Source organism: Podarcis vaucheri, assembly GCF_965113315.1.
Source record: "Podarcis vaucheri genome assembly, chromosome: 3".
In the NCBI taxonomy this organism is placed as follows: Eukaryota; Metazoa; Chordata; class Lepidosauria; order Squamata; family Lacertidae; genus Podarcis; species Podarcis vaucheri.
The window spans coordinates 57,821,770-57,840,194 of record NC_138761.1 but is presented as its reverse complement, the minus strand read 5'-3'; positions in this window follow the sequence as shown (position 1 = coordinate 57,840,194).

Below are 18,425 nucleotides of genomic sequence, written 5' to 3'. Positions count from 1 at the left end.
AAAAATAATAAAAAATAGAGATATTTAGCCACTAAGTTGGTGAGCTCCTGATCAACTTTATTTTAGCATGATCCAACATGGGTTGTCTTGCAATATGGATATATATTGAACCCATTAATAAAATACAGAGCCACTTATATGCCTGATTTGAGGAGAGTGGGAACAAGTTTTATCCTTAAGAAATGTGGCCACGTGCAGGGGTGCCATCTCCCCCTCAGGATTGTGGATGCCCACCGCCATAACACAAATGTGTGACATCACATGCACGTGCCTGCATGTAGTGCAATGCCGCATTGCATTATTGGAGGGGGCCTCCTCTTCCTCCTCCTCCTCCTCCTCCTCTTCTGTAGCCAGCAAGGTGCCCTTTTCCACAGGGAGTTTGCCATTGCTCATTGACCTTGTGGATGCCCAGCCCCCCCCATTATATTATTGTGGGTGATCAAGCACCCATGGCCCCCTGGAGTTGGCTCCTATGGCCATGTGACATCATATGACCTCATGAGATCGTATGACTGAAATTACAGAGAAAGCAAAAATAAAAAAATAAAAATCTGCCACTGGATTTGGAAACTTTTTGATTCAGTGTCTGACTATACACAACGTGAGATTACATCTAGTTCCATGATCTTTTCTAGAACTTGTCAATCCCTTTAATGCTATGGTATAAAGCATCTTCTATCCCTCTTTAGGATATGACTATGACCAGTGCATGAGTAAAAGTTCTGTTGAGTACCCTTGGAGGCGCAGCACCAGAAGGAAGATCTTTCTCCAAGCAATCACCTTGTGGATGGCGGTGCCACAACCGTAGCCTTTCAGGTGCTGCCCTTCATAGGCAGGTAAGAAGAACTTTCTGGAGGGGAATAAATGGGTACCTGAAGAGGCATGTATTTTCTCTCTCTTAAAGGGAGGTGACTAGTGCCAGCTTCAGGGTATTAGAGAGTGAGGTAAACACACTGAGCCTCTTTAAGCTGTAAGAAAACAGAAAGAAATAAACTTGTTTATTCAGCCCAGTGTGTTTTAGTCCAATTCCTTCTTCAGCGGCACTCTGTAATGGCAAATTTTAATCTTATTCTCTTCATGCTTTTGCTTATTTGATCCCCTGCGCTTTGTGTTTTCAGGAAAACCTTTGAAGAAAAATAGCCAATGTGGTGCCCTCTCCCAACAAAAAATATATTTTGAGGAAAGACATCTATAACCTTTTAAGGAAGGTCTAGATAGGGGTAGTAACCCATGGCCTTGCAGTTGCTTCTGTACTACAATTCCCATCACCCCTTTCCATTGGCTATGCTGGCTGGGGCTGATGGGAGTTGAAGTGCAACAACCACATTTGCTATCCTTGCTTGTTAACAACCAATCGCTCTTGTGAACATGGTGGTCTCCACCCACGCTTTCATTGTCATTATTGCCTTCCCACTTTTGCTTTCTTCTTCCTGTTAACCTGCAAGGCAACTGGATATTTCAGGGCAAAGTATAGGAAGAACTGCTAATCCATCAACTTGATTGCTATGACTACTCATTGATTCTAAGACTATTCAGTCATCGGCAGTGTAGATATTGTAAGGAGCACATGCTGAAGAAATATCAGATGTATTCTTTTCTTTAGCATGAGAGATCCATGTAGCAGAAAAATCTAAACAACAGAGATTTATTAGGCTGTCACTGCTAATGGCAGACTGTCAGGCTCGGAAAGAAATTAGGGGGTGGTGGCTGAATAAAAGGAAGTCTTCTAAGAATGGAAGATAAATGAATTTGTGAGAAAAGCTTCTTGCTTCACTAGACCAAACACAAATCAGCTCTGTGACCTGGCAACTTTGTTTTAGATTTGTTCTTTTCAAATCAAAAGAATTGGCATCTGACTCAGTACCTGGTGATGCTGCGACAAGTAGGTGCTGCATTTCATCTTAAACCCTGTCAACGATAGATGAGCTATCTTATTTAAAGCATCAAATGCTCATGGCAATAGCAACCAGACAGCTTGTCATTGTGGGGCATTTCCAGACAGTTGTTTTCCAGACAATAAATGCAATTGAACTTGTAACTCACGTGTTGCAGAGGAGAAGAGAGTTGCCACGGGCTTTGAACTGCATACTCACATTACTTGGCCTGGCTTCTTACTCTTTGTACCACCAGCATATAGCAACCTGCTGAAGGAGTTGCTGGCCTGTTCTCTGTACCACTGCAGTGCCATCACTGCCAATGGGCAGAAGTGGCATTGCAGCTACCAATGTCTGCTAAGCTGAGATGGTGCAAGGAGCCACTAAAGCTGCTGACTCTGGTATGGCTTCTCAGTCTGAGAGGTGTTGCCTTGACAGGAGAATTTTAATTGTTGTAAGAAAGGTTGTCATCAACCCTAATGTGTCAGCCATTTTATTGTTTTACAAATACTGTGTTTTTCTGTGTATAAGACAAAGTTTTTTACTTAAAAAGTTAAGGCAAAAATTGTGGGTCATCTTATACAGATAGTGAATGCAGAGTGGGGTGAGCGGGCGATTGTTGAATGTGCGGGCGATTGTTAGTGTCCATATTGGGTGGGCAGCCAATTGTTGGCGACGGCTGTGGCAAATGCCCCCCCCCAAGCTCAGCAACAGAAGTTGGCTAACTTCCCTCTAAAAAGCTCAAAAACTGATGGGAGACCTCCCCAAATATATTGATTTCTTTATTTTGGGTCCAAAAAAATAGTCTTATACATGGGGGCGTCTTATACGCCGAAAAATAAGGTATGCACTGCTATGCAGAGTGTATATGCATTTGTGCACACATTCCTTGGCTGGAGAACTGCGTTGCAAAATTTGGAGGGCTGCAAATTTCAATGGATAACTGGCTTTGATGCACATAGTGTCTTGGAATCTACAAACTATGTAAGTTTCCCCTTAGGTTGAAACGGAATCAAATTTCTCATTTTCCTACATTGAGCAAATGTAATAGCACTGTTGTGTCCTTGGGAATACCAACAAAGAGAAAGCTTACTTGGTTACTTGGTTCCCAAACAATGTTGTTTTACACTTGTTATTAACAAATCAATTCTCAATGGTTTTTCACTCAAAGCAAGAAGAAAAATATGTTTTCACTCCTCCAATGTGCAGAAATCAAGTTACCCCTGACAGATTCCAATGACATCTGCCAAAGGAACACAAGAAGAGATTCAGCTCAATTGGAAGAAAACAGAGTGCTAAGTGTCGGGTATCTATAAATACAGTGGTACCTCGGGTTACATACGCTTCAGGTTACATACGCTTTAGGTTACAGACTCCGTTAACCCAGAAATAGTGCTTCAGATTAAGAACTTTGCTTCAGGATAAGAATAGAAATCGTGCTCTGGTGGTGCAGCGGCAGCAGGAGGAGGCCCCATTAGCTAAAGTGGTGCTTCAGGTTAAGAACAGTTTCAGGTTAAGAACGGACCTCCAGAACGAATTAAGTACTTAACCCGAGGTACCACTGTAGTGCAAAACAAGTGAGACCTGCAGCAAAATTCAGTTCAGCCAGCCAGCCATGCTCTTTCCCCAGGATATTCCATTTCCCTCTAGTTTCTGCTCCCAGCCCCACAAGACACTCAGCATTCTTGGCCACTGTCTGGGGGCCTGCTTTGGGGTCCCTGCCTTGAGGGGGCCCATCATATATGTGGGGTCGGTGGGGTGAAGTTAGAATGCTGGATGGAGAGTTTGGAAATGCAAGTTCTAGTCCTGCTCAGCCATGAAACTTACTGGGTTACGTTGGACCAGTCGCTCACTCCTAGTCAAAGCAACCTCACAGGATTCTAGTGAGGATAAAGTGGGGAGGAAGAGAAGGCTCATGTAAGCCATCTTGGGTTCCTGGAATATAAATATAAATATAAATATAAATCATTTTTAAAGCCTGACTATAGTAGGGCTAGGGTGGTACTATTAGCCCTGCCTGTGGCTGCGACTGTGTTGCTCACGCTGTCATGACAAAAGGACATTTGTTTGTTTTCTGATTTCTTCCATTAGCTTCAGGACAGTCACACTGTTGGGATTCTGAAAGAAGAGGGTTGGCATCAATGCAACAATGTCAGTGCTGATGTGCTTCTCTCCATGATTGATGCCCAGGGTAATTGCCCCCTGTGTGCCCCCTTACAAAGGGAATGCAGCCCTGAATTCCCCACCCTTGATTTAACTCGTGAGGTGCATTAAGTCCAGCATGAAATGCCCATTTCATGAATGAACACCAACACAACTTGGGACCCACTACACAGAATGCAGCTCAGATGTCAAAGTCCCATTTTTCCCCAGTCCCAGGTAAGCAGCAAAGCCAGGAGATGTATGTTAAGTCCCTGGCAGGCTGCCACACATGGCTGGCAGTGGATCACAATCTGTGAAGGCCAGAATTTATGTAGCTAACTTTTACTTTATTTTACTAACACACCAGAATGTTCTTCTCTACCCTTAGAACATTCCACTCATTTGAAGATAGTCAGCTGAGATCTATAATGATAAATTAAGACAGCTTTTATAGCTGTTTAACTATTCCATTTTTATGTCCTTATGCATATGCAAATAACTTGCTACAGACATTTTCAAGTTAATGCATTTATTCCTTCCACTTTTCTGTTTCTGTTTAAATGTGGAGGCTCGTCTTTGTTGTTCTCACAGGACGTTTCATTTCCTTCTCTTCTGCTGCAAAGAATAGCGAACTGCCTTTTCAGTGCACTTCTTACGTATTTTCATTCCTTGCTTTTCAATCTAAGAATCATTAACTATATAACTGAGAACTATTGTATGCCACTGCCAATGTCATAGGCATAATAATTATTGCATTGTGGTAACATTCACTGTGGGGCGTTGCAAAGATTTTTACTCTTTTCTCCCATCCTGAAATAATAGAGATCCGATGAAAAGCATTTCCAACCAGTAAGTAAGATAATCACAATAGTTATCTCTTAAACTGTGTTGGTAGGAAGAGTCTTCATTAACATTAACATTAACATGTATCTTACCAGGAGGCACCTCTGATCACAAAGGTCATCTCATTACAGAAAAGGCAACCCAAGTGTAGAGACAGAATTCTCTGAGTGGATTGGCCTTCTGAATTACCGTGAAGAAAAAATAAATAAAAGTATTATTCAGATGCAGAGGTACATACACAGCATGCCTACTCAGTACAAATCAACGATCATATATTTAGAGAACTCATGTTTCCAGGTGCTCCCTCTTCTCCCTTTTCTGGCACCCTCAGAGCTAAGAACATTGGCCATGCAAATAACAAAAAGAACCAAAAAGGATCAGAGCAAAAGCCTCATACAGCATCCTCTGTTCTCAGAACCGAACCAGGTGTTTCTGAGAAGCTTCTGAGAAGCAGGACAGCAGCACAACTGGCATTCAGAAGGATGCACCTATATACCTGGAGGTAGGATAGCAAAAAACCCATCATGATTAGTAGCCATTAATGACCTTCATTTCCAGGAATTTGTACCAACTAAACTGGCAACCATCACTTCATCTTTTATAGTGTAAGCTTTCCAGTAGCACCTTAAAGACCAACTAAGTTAGTAGTTCTTGGTATGAGCTTTCGTGTGCATGCACACTTCTTCAGATACACTCTTCTTCAGGGTGTATCTGAAGAAGTGTGCATGCACACGAAAGCTCATACCAAGAACTAACTTAGTTGGTCTTTAAGGTGCTACTGGAAGGAATTTTTTTATTTTGACTATGGCAGACCAACACGGCTACCTATCTGTAAGTGTAAGCTTTGAAGGACTACCAAAAACCCGTTGCTGAAGAAATTCTGTCTTCAGCCCCTTCTGTTAGATTTGTTTCTAGCATCAGATCAAGAAGGCTAAATGGGAAGTGATACAAGTAGATGATATAGATCCATTGCAATCTGGCTTCTGTACAAGATTCTAGATGGGATTCTAGTTATAACCTATACTAGGTGAGAAACAAAGGGAGTATCAGCTTTTGAATTCTTCTGGATCAGTCAGTGTCTTTTATTTGACAATGGTATAATTTTGGATAGATTTTCTGGATTAGGAAGGGGCACTGATTTGCAGTAGTTCCACCTTCTTTGCCTACCATCCCAAATAGTTCCAGATGGTGATGCTGGGAGATTGTTGTCCTTCCCCTTGGGAATGATTCCATGGAGTCCCACTGGGTTCCGGCTTCACTTCTATGCTTTTTAATGTCTATGTAAAACCACTGGAAAAGCTCATCTAGGGATCTGAGTGTGGGAGCACCAGTATTAAGGAGAACGTGTAAGTGGGGTCCACAGATGTACTGAGTAGTTCCTTCCCCTGCTGCCCACATGTACAGTGCAAATGTCTGAAGGGAGGGAGGGAGTCTGTTGGTATAGGCCAGGCTTCCTCAAACTCGGCCCCCCAGATGTTTTGAGACTACAGTTCCCATCATCCCTGACCACTGGTCCTGCTAACTAGGGATCATGGGAGTTGTAGGCCAAAAACATCTGGAGAGCCGAGTTTGAGGAAGCCTGGTATAGACTCTATACCTCATAGAATCTTATATGTATGAAGACCCACTTCCTTCATATGTTTGTACTATGAGTTTACTGTGGTGATATAACCTCAGATGCCCCTACTGCCATCTAGGCAAGATGACCTTGTTTTCTACTGGAAGTAGAAAGGGTTGTGTGTGTGTTTTGTAGTGGCCCCTGCTTTCTGAAACAACTTCCACAGGGAGCTCTGTCAGGCCCAGTCCACTCAGATTTTTAGGAGGTCAATACACATTCAGGCCTTCTGAGATCTGGAAGATATGGCTTTATGCCATGGCTACTGTTGTTTTTTGTCAATGTTTTAGTACATTGTGTTCTTGTATTTTTAATTGGCCTGTCCATAGCTGATAACACCAGCTAGAAGAAAGATGTTTTTCTTTAGAGGCAGATGAAGCACAGTTTTTCAGCTCTGCCTGTTTTCGGCATGCAAGATACCGATGAGTGTGTGTGTGTGTGTGTGCTTGCGCTGCAGTAAGACAGGAGGGAATTGAGGACTGAGCTGTTTGTAGACTATTAAGGGTTAGACGACTGATTTGAGAAATTAGGGCTAACACAAGTCTGTATCCCTAGTGCCTAATGGATCCGAGAACAGTGGGCATCATGAGCTCAATAAATCATGCCAGAGAAGCATTACTGCTTTAAAATGAAATTAAAACCACAGTGAATACAGGGAACATAGTGAGTTTTATAATACTGAATTTAAAATGAAAACACTTCTTATTGCTTCTTGCATAATCCTGCTACACAGCTGAGTTCAGAAGCTACATTAAATAAGAATACTGGCATAAGGACTGAAAAAATACAGCTTCAGAGGCTTAACTTAAGGATGAAGAGGCCTGTCTGACTTTGTTTCAGCATTGGTTGAAAAACTGGCAACTCAGGGTTCATCCTCTTCTCTTTGGTGTGAGATTTCTTCCGTTTGTTCACTGACTTCTTGACATGGGTCTGAGAGGCTCTTCTTTTGTCCCTCCGCTTTCACAGAGAAAACCCATGGTTAACAGCAGCATTGGAATGTTCTGATTCAGCAGCAAACTATGAGTTTTCTTTGGAAAAGTGGTGGGACAAAAGGAGAACCTCTAGGATCCATGCTGATAAGTCACGGGACAAACAGAAGAAATCTCAGACCAAACAGAAGTGTGGCATAGATGTGCCTTTGCTGAGGCTTTGGGGCAATGTATACATTGTAACTCATCCTCACTTGTGGATTGGCATCAGTGCCAAACTAGATAGGCCTTGGGTTTGATTCTGCAGGGCTCTTCTTATGTTTTTATCATGGCCACAGTCCAAACCATGAAAAAGCTTCAATTTGCACCTGAAAATCAGAGAAGTGGGACCTGTGCTGCAGTAGTGGTTGGTAACATTTTGACTTGGTAGGATCACACTTTTGGACCTTGCTGTTTTCACCACAGTAAGACTTGTATAGCACTTATTTAGGAAAGTGTATCATTCCACATGTGCAGAATGTGACTGTCACCTCACTCACATTTTATTATTCTCTGCACAGCTATGGACAGGGGAAGAGCTTCTATGTAAGACAGGGGCCAGATTTGATGAAGTGAACAAGTGTGGATTTTACCCAAGGAAATAAACTGCCACAGGGGCCGGATTAAACTGATTGCAGGGCTGGATTAGATCCCTGAGCTGGACTTTGGACGTGCCTGGTGTAAAAGGATCCTAGTATGATTTTCAGACAATATTGACACCACACCTATTATTCAGAAACTAAGCCACACCACACAAGTTTTTGTATTCATGTACATCTGTAGATCTATTGCCAAAAAAACCTAAATAAGCACCCCAAAATGTGAGGAACACTTGCTTCCAGATGCATGCAGTTTTTCTCCTCCCTGTTTACTTCCTCTTGTATGAAAAGATACATCTGCACATTTGGACTACACATTCAAAGCTTGCCTGACACTGAATGGGGCAACCCCTGTTCATTCTGTGCATGCTGTTGTAGATATACATGCCATGCTACACTGCACCAGGCTAGGTTCCTTGTATCAGTTTTGCTTTGTATGTCATTTCCATGGGGTTTCATGGTTTCCCCTTTCCCATAGAAACAGTAACAGTAGCAGTGCCTTCTGCCAATGAAAGTGCAACTTGATGAAGAGCTGGAAAAACCCACAGAAGTTTACAGCATGTTTATTACACATTTCTCTGAGTGGTCACAAAATGAAATGGAAGAAACAACAATCTGCCAGCTAGCAAGAAATATATTTAGTGCTGTTGTTTATTTGCTTTCTCTGTTCAATTAAATTGGCTTTCTGCCTGCAAGGCAGAAGACATACTGTATGCCTTCAGTAATTAGAAAGGGGGGAAAGGGTGGTATTCAACTAAGTTTTAATCAGAGTAGACCCATGGAAATCAATGGACCTAATTTAGTCATATTGTTTAATTTCAGTAGGTCTACAATGAGTAAAAAGCAGTTGGATATCACTCCAGCCATGCTGTGGAACAGTAGCAAGATTAATCAACATAAACTTTTAGGTTTTATGAATCATGTACAGTACTAGAAACCTGTTTGTAGTTTTCTATGTACAAGGTCCATCCTTGTAATTAAGCACCAGAAACATATAACTTTGCAGCTGCAAGGTACCTGAAAATGATTTGGTCAAATGTAGTTTGTAGAGGTTGTGAAAGATGTATAATAACTCATTGTCCTATAGTGTGCCAAAGGCAGACACTGGAGGGACTAGCTGGATGTCAAAGACTGGTCAAGTTGATGGCAAGGCATAATTCTAAACTGCTCAGACTAGTGCACAAACGTGACATTATAGGAGCTGGAGAAATGAGTGTGACTTGACCTACTCGGTTCTGTTGCTTAAGAGTCTTCTTTGCTTATTTAAATGATTGCCCTTTCTCTTCAGTTCAGAGCACGATGACCTTTGTGTGGTGTTTGTTCTCTCCTTCTGCACCTCTTCATCTGACAACTGACAGTTTAACTACAATAACAGCAAACCTCTTGCCCCAGGTCACCTGTCTGTCTCCAGGTGACAGTAGGCAATCTGCTTTGAAAGTGAAGCCCAGGCAATGAAAGAGCCCTTAGTTGTTTCAACACAAGCCACAATCTTCTGATAACATCACTGCAATTATCTGTTTATCCTACCTGTTAACAATGTTACCTTCAGATTCTATGTCCTTAAATGCAAGACACATTTCTAAATTTCTCCCTATTTGTATAAGACAGTGATCCATGAACTCTGAGTCACGATTCATGCACTGATGCACTGGAATCGAAATGCAATGGCAAAGAGATAGCTCTAAGTGGCAAATCACTTGTTGTGAACTGGATTTCCAAGACATTCCAGGTATTTTAACCATGACAGTAAAAAAACCACCCAGAAAGTGGGGTGTGGCTGAAATCACAGGAACTGTGTGCGGGAAACGCTTCTTGTGGGTTATTTTACCGCATGAGGCTGTCTCCATGTGGTTGCTTTGAAAGGGATCAATGACGTGGCTGCTTCAACAAAAGACTTCCGCTTCAGTTAGTACTTTGGAAAGTTGGTATGTGCAGGATTGCTAGTATTCTCCTGACCTAGTTGCTTCCCTCCATTTCATAGAATCATAGAATCATAGAATCATAGAGTTGGAAGAGACCACAAGGGCCATCGAGTCCAACCCCCTGCCAAGCAGGAAACACCATCAGAGCACTCCTGACATATGGTTGTCAAGCCTCTGCTTAAAGACCTCCAAAGTAGGAGACTCCACCACACTCCTTGGCAGCAAATTCCACTGTCGAACAGCTCTTACTGTCAGGAAGTTCTTCCGAATGTTTAGGTGGAATCTTCTTTCTTGTAGTTTGGATCCATTGCTCCGTGTCCGCTTCTCTGGAGCAGCAGAAAACAACCTTTCTCCCTCCTCTATGTGACATCCTTTTATATATTTGAACATGGCTATCATATCACCCCTTAACCTCCTCTTCTCCAGGCTAAACATGCCCAGCTCCCTTAACCGTTCCTCATAAGGCATCGTTTCCAGACCTTTGACCATTTTGGTTGCCCTCCTCTGGACACGTTCCAGTTTGTCAGTGTCCTTCTTGAATTGTGGTGCCCAGAACTGGACACAGTACTCCAGGTGTGGTCTGACCAGAGCAGAATACAGTGGCACTATTACTTCCCTTGATCTAGATGCTATACTCCTATTGATGCAGCCCAGAATTGCATTGGCTTTTTTAGCTGCCGCGTCACACTGTTGGCTCATGTCAAGTTTGTGGTTTGTTTCTTGTTGGCCCTCATGGGAGCCTTCCTTCTGCATTTCCACTTGTAAAGTGTAAAAATTTGCAGGAATAGAGGTTTAGTATTACAGTGGTACCTCAGGTACCTCATAAGTACTTAATTCGTTCCAGAGGTCTGTTCTTAACCTGAAGCACCACTTTAGCTAATGGGGCCTCCCGCTGCTGCCGCACCACCGGAGCACGATTTCTGTTCTCATCCTGAAGCAAAGTTCTTAACCCGAGGTAATATTTCTGGGTTAGCGGAGTCTGTAACCTGAAGCCTATGTAACCTGAAGCGTATGTAGCCTGAGGTACCACTGTACTATTATTCAATCAATTGGTCCTTTCTTAAGCTTCTCCCTGAGTGCCAGATATTGTTGCGGCTTCACCTTCCAACAACTTCAGCCATCAAACTCAATGGTCAGGGTCCAGCGAAGATGGAAGCTGTAGTCCAAAACATCTGCAACATTGCAGAAGGCTGATCTAAATGATTTTCTTGCTTCTTTTCAGGACCGGTAGGGCAGGCATTTCTTTTGAAATTAGAATGTGTGACTTACATTATAATAAATTTGCTGGTCTTAAGCAGCCTCAGGACTTTGATTGGAAAATGTAGTAGAGAAAGCACACCAAATCTATATGATACCATAAGAATATGCTACTGGCTTGGGATGGCATAATAGAAAAAATAATTGCAAAGATAGCTTTATGCTAGATTAAAATCAGGTAGTTGCATTGGTCCATTATAACAAAACTGAAGGGTGAGCTAGGGCAGCTGCCAGCTGCCTTGGGTCATTTTTGTCTATAAATTATGAAAACTCAAAAAAGTGTTGCATTAGGCCATAAATCATAAAATGAGAGTACTGGATCAGATCAAAGACCCATCCAGTACAGCATCTTGTTCTTACAGGTGGCCAGTCAGATGTCCATGGGAAGCCCACCAGAAGAACCTGAGTAAAACTACACTTTCCTACCTGTGATTTGCAGCAACTGCTATTCAAAGGCCTACTGCTTCTATTATTGGGAGACAGAACATACCATGTTAATTGACAGCATCACCCTCCATGAATTAGCTTAATAATCCTTGCTCCTAGATTTTGAGCTTCTGTCCTTCAGATTGGCTCATTGATCTTTATCCGCAGAGTCCAGAACTTCCTGGATCAGATGATCTGTGCCTCTCCAAGGGTGGAACCCTGTTTTGCTGGAACCGTTGAATGAAGGGTAGCGTGCTGGCATGGAACGGTACGTGTAAACCCACCCCCCTCGGGCCCAACTGCAGCCCACACAGTGCTGGGGAGGGGAGGGGAGGGGAGGGGAGGAGAGATCTTTGAAAGCCATTCACATTGGTGGCCATCACTAGCTCTTGTGGGAGTAAATTCCATGGAGTAGGTCACATTTTATTGCTATTTAGGATTATTACTTTTTTTGCAATGTGAACATATAGGGAGAAAAACCACTTAGCTCAGGCAAAGCTGAAAATTGAGCAATTCTTCTCGGTATAATAACATTCTGCTGGACTTCAGGGGATGAACACTGATACTGAAAACCTTGGAAGGAAACCTCAATGCATCCTAAATTATGGCCCTAAAATATGGAGCTTTGGTAGAAAACCAAATTTGTTTTTTCTTTATAATAAAAACCTAAATTACATTTTAGGAACCCCTAGGAGTTCTCTTTTAGTTATGCTGAGAATCGAAACTGGCATGATACAAGCAGTGATTTACACTTACTTAAGTCTGGGCTTATAAGGTATACTATATATCAGAAGCTGGACTTCCAAAGCTTTGTTTATGTGAACAGATTCAATATAATTTCATCAGCCCCAACATGTGGCATAAATAAAACTGCCCACTTGTTTCTGATCTATGGCTTTTTTCATGAATTATTTCAAAGCAACGTAGCTGCTGCTGACCACTAAATTAGAAATTTAAAAACACTTAAGGGATCGTTTTGTGCAGAGAGATTTATCTCTATTGGCAAGCCTTAAAACAGCATACGGATATGTGATGATTAAATTCCATCAGGGTTTGGAAAAGTATTTAATTGATCTTGGCTTGTTCATTTCTGAAAATGCATGTAATAGATTTCTTTATCAGTTACTGAAAGATGCAAGTGGGCATTTCTCACAATGGAAGTAAGTAATATTGGGACATGTGCTTTTTAAACTTGTTCATAAATCATCCGGGGTTAGGGATAAGCAGCAAGGTTCTCAAGTATGCTGATGGTTCCACTTTATTTAGGGTGGTTTTTTATTGTATTTTAAGGATTGCAATAAGTTTCAAAAGGAGCTTTACAAACTGGATGAATGGGCAAGGAAATGCTAAATGCATTTATTTTGCTACTGTAAGTGAGGAGCATTAGACTTGAAATATATAAAAATATATATAAAAAATGCTTCACATATGCCTGAGAAGGCAGTGACTGAGTTGGCTAAATAAAAAAAACACCAAGCTGGCGTATGGCAGCTGTGAAAAGGGCATATCCCATGCTAGGAAGCATTAGGAAAGGGACTGAAAATAAAACTGCCAAAATCATGTGACTGAAGTGCCAATTTTAAATTTATTTTCAAAAGTCCAATACAACCATCTGTCCTGATCCACAGGGCCAAAGCAGGGCCTGTGCACGTGGTTTGGTGCAGGGTTTCCAAAGAAGGATGTCAAAATGCCAGAGTGATCAATTCTAGTCCTTTATTGTAAATGGGTGAAAGCTTACAAGACAAGGCAGGAGACCTTGCTACCTTTACAGACCCGGGACAGATGCCAAAACATCAAGCATTCTTCATGACTGCTGGCCTCTGGTCAAGCATTTTATGGGTTACTTATACAGTGGTACCTTGGGTTAAGAACTTAATTCGTTCTGGAGGTCCGTTCTTAACCTGAAACTGTTCTTAACCTGAAGCACCACTTTAGCTAATGGGGCCTCCCGCTGCTATTGCGCGATTTCTGTTCTTATCCTGAAGCAAAGTTCTTAACCTGAGGTACTATTTCTGGGTTAGTGGAGTCTGTAACCTGAAGCGTCTGTAACCTGAAGCATCTGTAACCTGAGGTACCACTGTACAGAAAACACCGTACACCTGCTGGCCAATTAAGCCCACCTGCCTCTGACGATGTAGGTGGCAGGCCTCCAAACTGGACTGACAACTCGTCTCTGTTGGCTTGAGATGCTGTAGCCGAGCATCCCAAGCCAACAGATAAGCATAGCATCAAAGCAAACCAATAAGCATATATCATAGCAAGCAGATAAATATATCTGAGCTCATTCTTGCAGCAAATAACAACTAGGGGTTATCTTGACTATGAAGTTGACGGACCTTCCGGAACATTTTCACCATTTGGTTCCAAGCACCATCTCCAGAGCCAGACTCATAGGGAGCCCTGCAGAGACCAGATGCCCAAAGGACATTCCAGATTCCATCCCAGAATGTTTTATCTTCCTTTGTATTTATTTATTTAAAAAAGAGCATTATCTACAACCTCTTAATTTACAAATATATAAGGAAAAACATGTAGACAATCTCCTACAAAATTGCTTGCTATGAAAACCTGCTCCCAGATCCACTTGCTCTGGCCAGTCAGTGCAAAGGCAACAATATGATTCACAAACATTTGTGTTAACTCTTCCCCTCCTCCCCAAAAGCCACTTTCACTATAAAAAAGCAAGGGGGTGAGGCCTGGAAGTTACTATACAGCAGATCCTCTTTCAATTGGCAATTCAGAGAAAGCACACAGCACAGGCAAGTAACAAATTAAACTTAAGTAAACTAAAGTGTGTCATCCCTGTCCATTTACATCACCACAAACAGGGAAGTGAAATATCTGACCTGGAAGTGGATTCATCCAGCAGTTGCAACATACTGGTGGAAAAGAGGAGCAATTCCTGGCCTGGGCTTCCAAGACCTAATAACCAACAGAGTTGTCATCCTTTGTAGGGGAGCAGTATTACTACTTGCTTGTCACCTTCTTCAATAAGATTTCCCCCTGTTCACTAGTTTCAGTGTCTCTACAGCTGTGGTGGCTCTCAGAACTAGTTTGCTGGGTGGGATAGAGCCACCATGCTAGATTATTTGCAGGTTGATTGTTGTTGCTTACTTTCTAGGATGGAGGATGTGTGTGTTGAGGCAGAGGTTAGCTTGGTGCAAAGCCAATCAGGAAACCCTGCTAGTGTGTTTGCACCACGCTGCCCTGACCCCCCTTGGTAAGCAGCAGCAGCTCACCTGACGGGAAGCTAGTGTAGTGGCCAGTGGTACCTCCTGCTTCTCTCCCCCCCCCCCACGTGTAGAGGAAAGTATGTGTTAACTAGGACAGTCTGGTCTCATGCCTCCCAAGCTTTGCCCCTTCCTGCCAGCTCCCATTTGGGATGCTGCCAACCAGTGGCGTAGCGTGGGTTGTCAGCACCCGGGGCAAGGTGAGTAATTTGCGCCCCCTAACCCGTGGATATGCGCTCCCTAACCCTAACCCCCAGATGTTGCGGCCGGCCCCCCCTGCACCCCCCACACTACGCCATTGCTGCTAACTGCTTCCTCGTGAGTTTCATTGGGGCACTGGTGCAAAGTCTCAGAGCAGGACCAGCTTCCTCAGCCCCTTCGTGATCTCCCACTTCTGGCACCCTCTACTAAGTAAGCCTGGGATCAGCACACCTACAACTTCTGCACTTCAATTTTATTAATAAATATATATATTCATGGAATCAGAGAGTTGGAAAGGACCCTGAGGATCAATTAGTCCAACCCTCTGCAATGCAGGAGTATGCAGCTGTCCCATGCAGGAATCGAACCTACAACCTTGCTATTATCAGCACAATGCTCTAAACAACTGAACTTTCCATGTGTTCCTTCATGAGCATCAATGCAATATATTCATATGCAAGTCACAGCCACTGGAAATTGTAGAAGTGTTACAGTTAAGAATGTCAAACCTTTTAGAATGGGGGAGGAGGACAAGCTTTAGGGTGCAATCCCGTAGTCACCTGTCATTGAACATAATGGGGCTTGCTTCTGAATCGATATGCACAGGATTGCACTACAAGGTAAACATGAACCTAAGATTGTTTGTAGCTCTGTGTTAGGATGGGTCCTTAAATTGAATTGAAATAGTTCATCAGAGTAAAAGATAACACCAAGACTGAAATCAACAATTAATTAGAATTAGTCAATGACTATATCAGAAGCAGTTTACAAAATGGATTTCAGTCAGGGTTTTCATTTGGGGGGGAAACCCAGATTGTTTCATTGCTTACCTATATTCAGGTAATGAACTAAAGAAGAGTGGCCTTTAAAAAAGTCACAGAATTTTGTTTGATCTGTGATATTTAGTCAAGAACAGCTGAGCTATCTTTGGATCTATCTTTGTATTATGGAAGATTGCTAAGTGTTTTAATCATCTGGCAGCCCTAATATATACTCCACATTTTAGCCCTTTACATCATGATAAATTAATGCTTAAGGTTCTGGTCCAATTGTAAAGTTACTTTATGCAATTTCTTTTCCCCACCTACTTAAAAATGCTTTTTGACTATCTACCTTCTGTTGCATAACATTAAGCGAATTCCAGAGTCTTCAGATGTCTGTGACTTTTTATGTGCAAAGGGCATTTTAGATGTTGCTTGTTTTAGATGTTGCTTGCATAGCACATGAAAAGCAGAAGGAGGGGATCCAAAGTCTAGCTAACCTTTGAAAAGCGAAAGTCATGACAACAGTCATATCATGTTTGTACGATTCACCACATCAAACTTGCTGTATAATTTTTAAGCAAAATTCAGTGTTTTCCTGGGAAGGTTTGAGGAAGGCAAAACTGTTCAAGCTTGTACCCACAGCAGGGAAGTGGAAGTCCTTACACAGCGCTTCTGCTAATGGGACTCATTAAGTGAAACGCACCCAAAAAATGCAAAATATTAATATTGTATAATTTGTATTGTTGTTGTTTAGTCGTTTAGTCGTGTCCAACTCATCATGACCCCATGGACCAGAGCACGCCAGGCACCCCTGTCTTCCACTGCTTCCTGCAGCTTGGTCAGACTCATGTTTGTCGCTTCAATAACACTGTCCAACCATCTCGTCCTCTGTCGTCCCCTTCTCCTCGTGCCCTCTATCTTGCCCAACATCAGGGTCTTTTCCAGGGAGTCTTCTCTTTACATGAGGTGGCCAAAGTATTGGAGCCTCAGCTTCACGATCTGTCCTTCCAGTGAGCACCCAGGGCTAATTTCCTTCAGAATGGATGCATTTGATCTTCTTGCAATCCATGGGACTCTCAAGAGTCTCCTCCAGCACCATAATTCAAAAGCATCAATTCTTCGGCGATCAGCCTTCTTTATGGTCCAGCTCTCACTTCCATACATCACTACTCGGAAAACCATGGCTTTAACTATACGGACCTTTGTTGGCAAGGTGATGTCTCTGCTTTTTAATATGCTGTCTAGGTTTGCCATCGCCTTTCTCCCAAGGAGCAGGCGTCTTTTAATTTCGTGACTGCTTTCACCATCTGCAGTGATCATGGAGCCCAAGAAAGTAAAATCTCTCACTGCCTCCATTTCTTCCCCATCTATTTGCCAGGAGGTGATGGGCCCAGTGGCCATGATCTTCGTTTTTTTTGGTGTTGAGCTTCAGACCATATTTTGCGCTCTCCTCTTTCACCCTCATTAAAAGGTTCTTTAATTCCTCCTCACTTTCCGCCATCAAGGTTGTGTCATCTGCATATCTGAGGTTGTTGATATTTCTTCCGGCGATCTTAATTCCAGCTTGGGATTCATCCAGCCCAGCCTTTTGCATGATGAATTCTGTATATAAGTTAAATAAGCAGGGAGACAATATACAGCCTTGCCGTACTCCTTTCCCAATTTTGAACCAATCAGTTGTTCCATATCCAGTTCTAACTGTAGCTTCTTGTCCCACATAGAGATTTCTCAGGAGACAGATGAGGTGATCAGGCACTCCCATTTCTTTAAGAACTTGCCATAGTTTGCTGTGGTCAACACAGTCAAAGGCTTTTGCATAGTCAATGAAGCAGAAGTAGATGTCTTTCTGGAACTCTCTAGCTTTCTCCATAATCCAGCACATGTTTGCAATTTGGTCTCTGGTTTCTCTGCCCCTTCGAAATCCAGCTTGCACTTCTGGGAGTTCTCGGTCCACATACTGCTTGAGCCTTCCTTGTAGAATTTTAGGCATAACCTTGCTAGCGTGTGAAATGAGTGCAATTGTGCGGTAGTTGGAGCATTCTTTGGCACTGCTCTTCTTTGGGATTGGGATGTAGACTGATCTTCTCCAAACCTCTGGCCACTGCTGAGTTTTCCAAATTTGCTGGCATATTGAGTGTAGCACCTTAACAGCATCATCGTATAAAATTTTAAATAGCTCAGCTGGAATATCATCACTTCCACTGGCCTTGTTATTAGCAGTGCTTTCTAAGGCCCATTTGACTTCACTCTCCAGGATGTCTGGCTCAAGGTCAGCAACCACACTATCTGGGGTATACGAGACATCCATATCTTTCTGGTATAATTCCTCTGTGTATTCTTGCCACCTCTTCTTGATGTCTTCTGCTTCTGTTAGGTCCTTTCCACTTTTGCCTTTTATTATGGTAGTCTTTGTATGAAATGTTCCTTTCATATCTCCAATTTTCTTGAACAGATCTCTGGTTTTTCCCATTCTATTGTTATCCTCTATTTCTTTGCATTGCTCGTTTAAGAAGGCCTTCTTGTCTCTCCTTGCTATTTTTTGGAAATCTGCATTCAGTTTCCTGTATCTTTCACTATCTCCCTC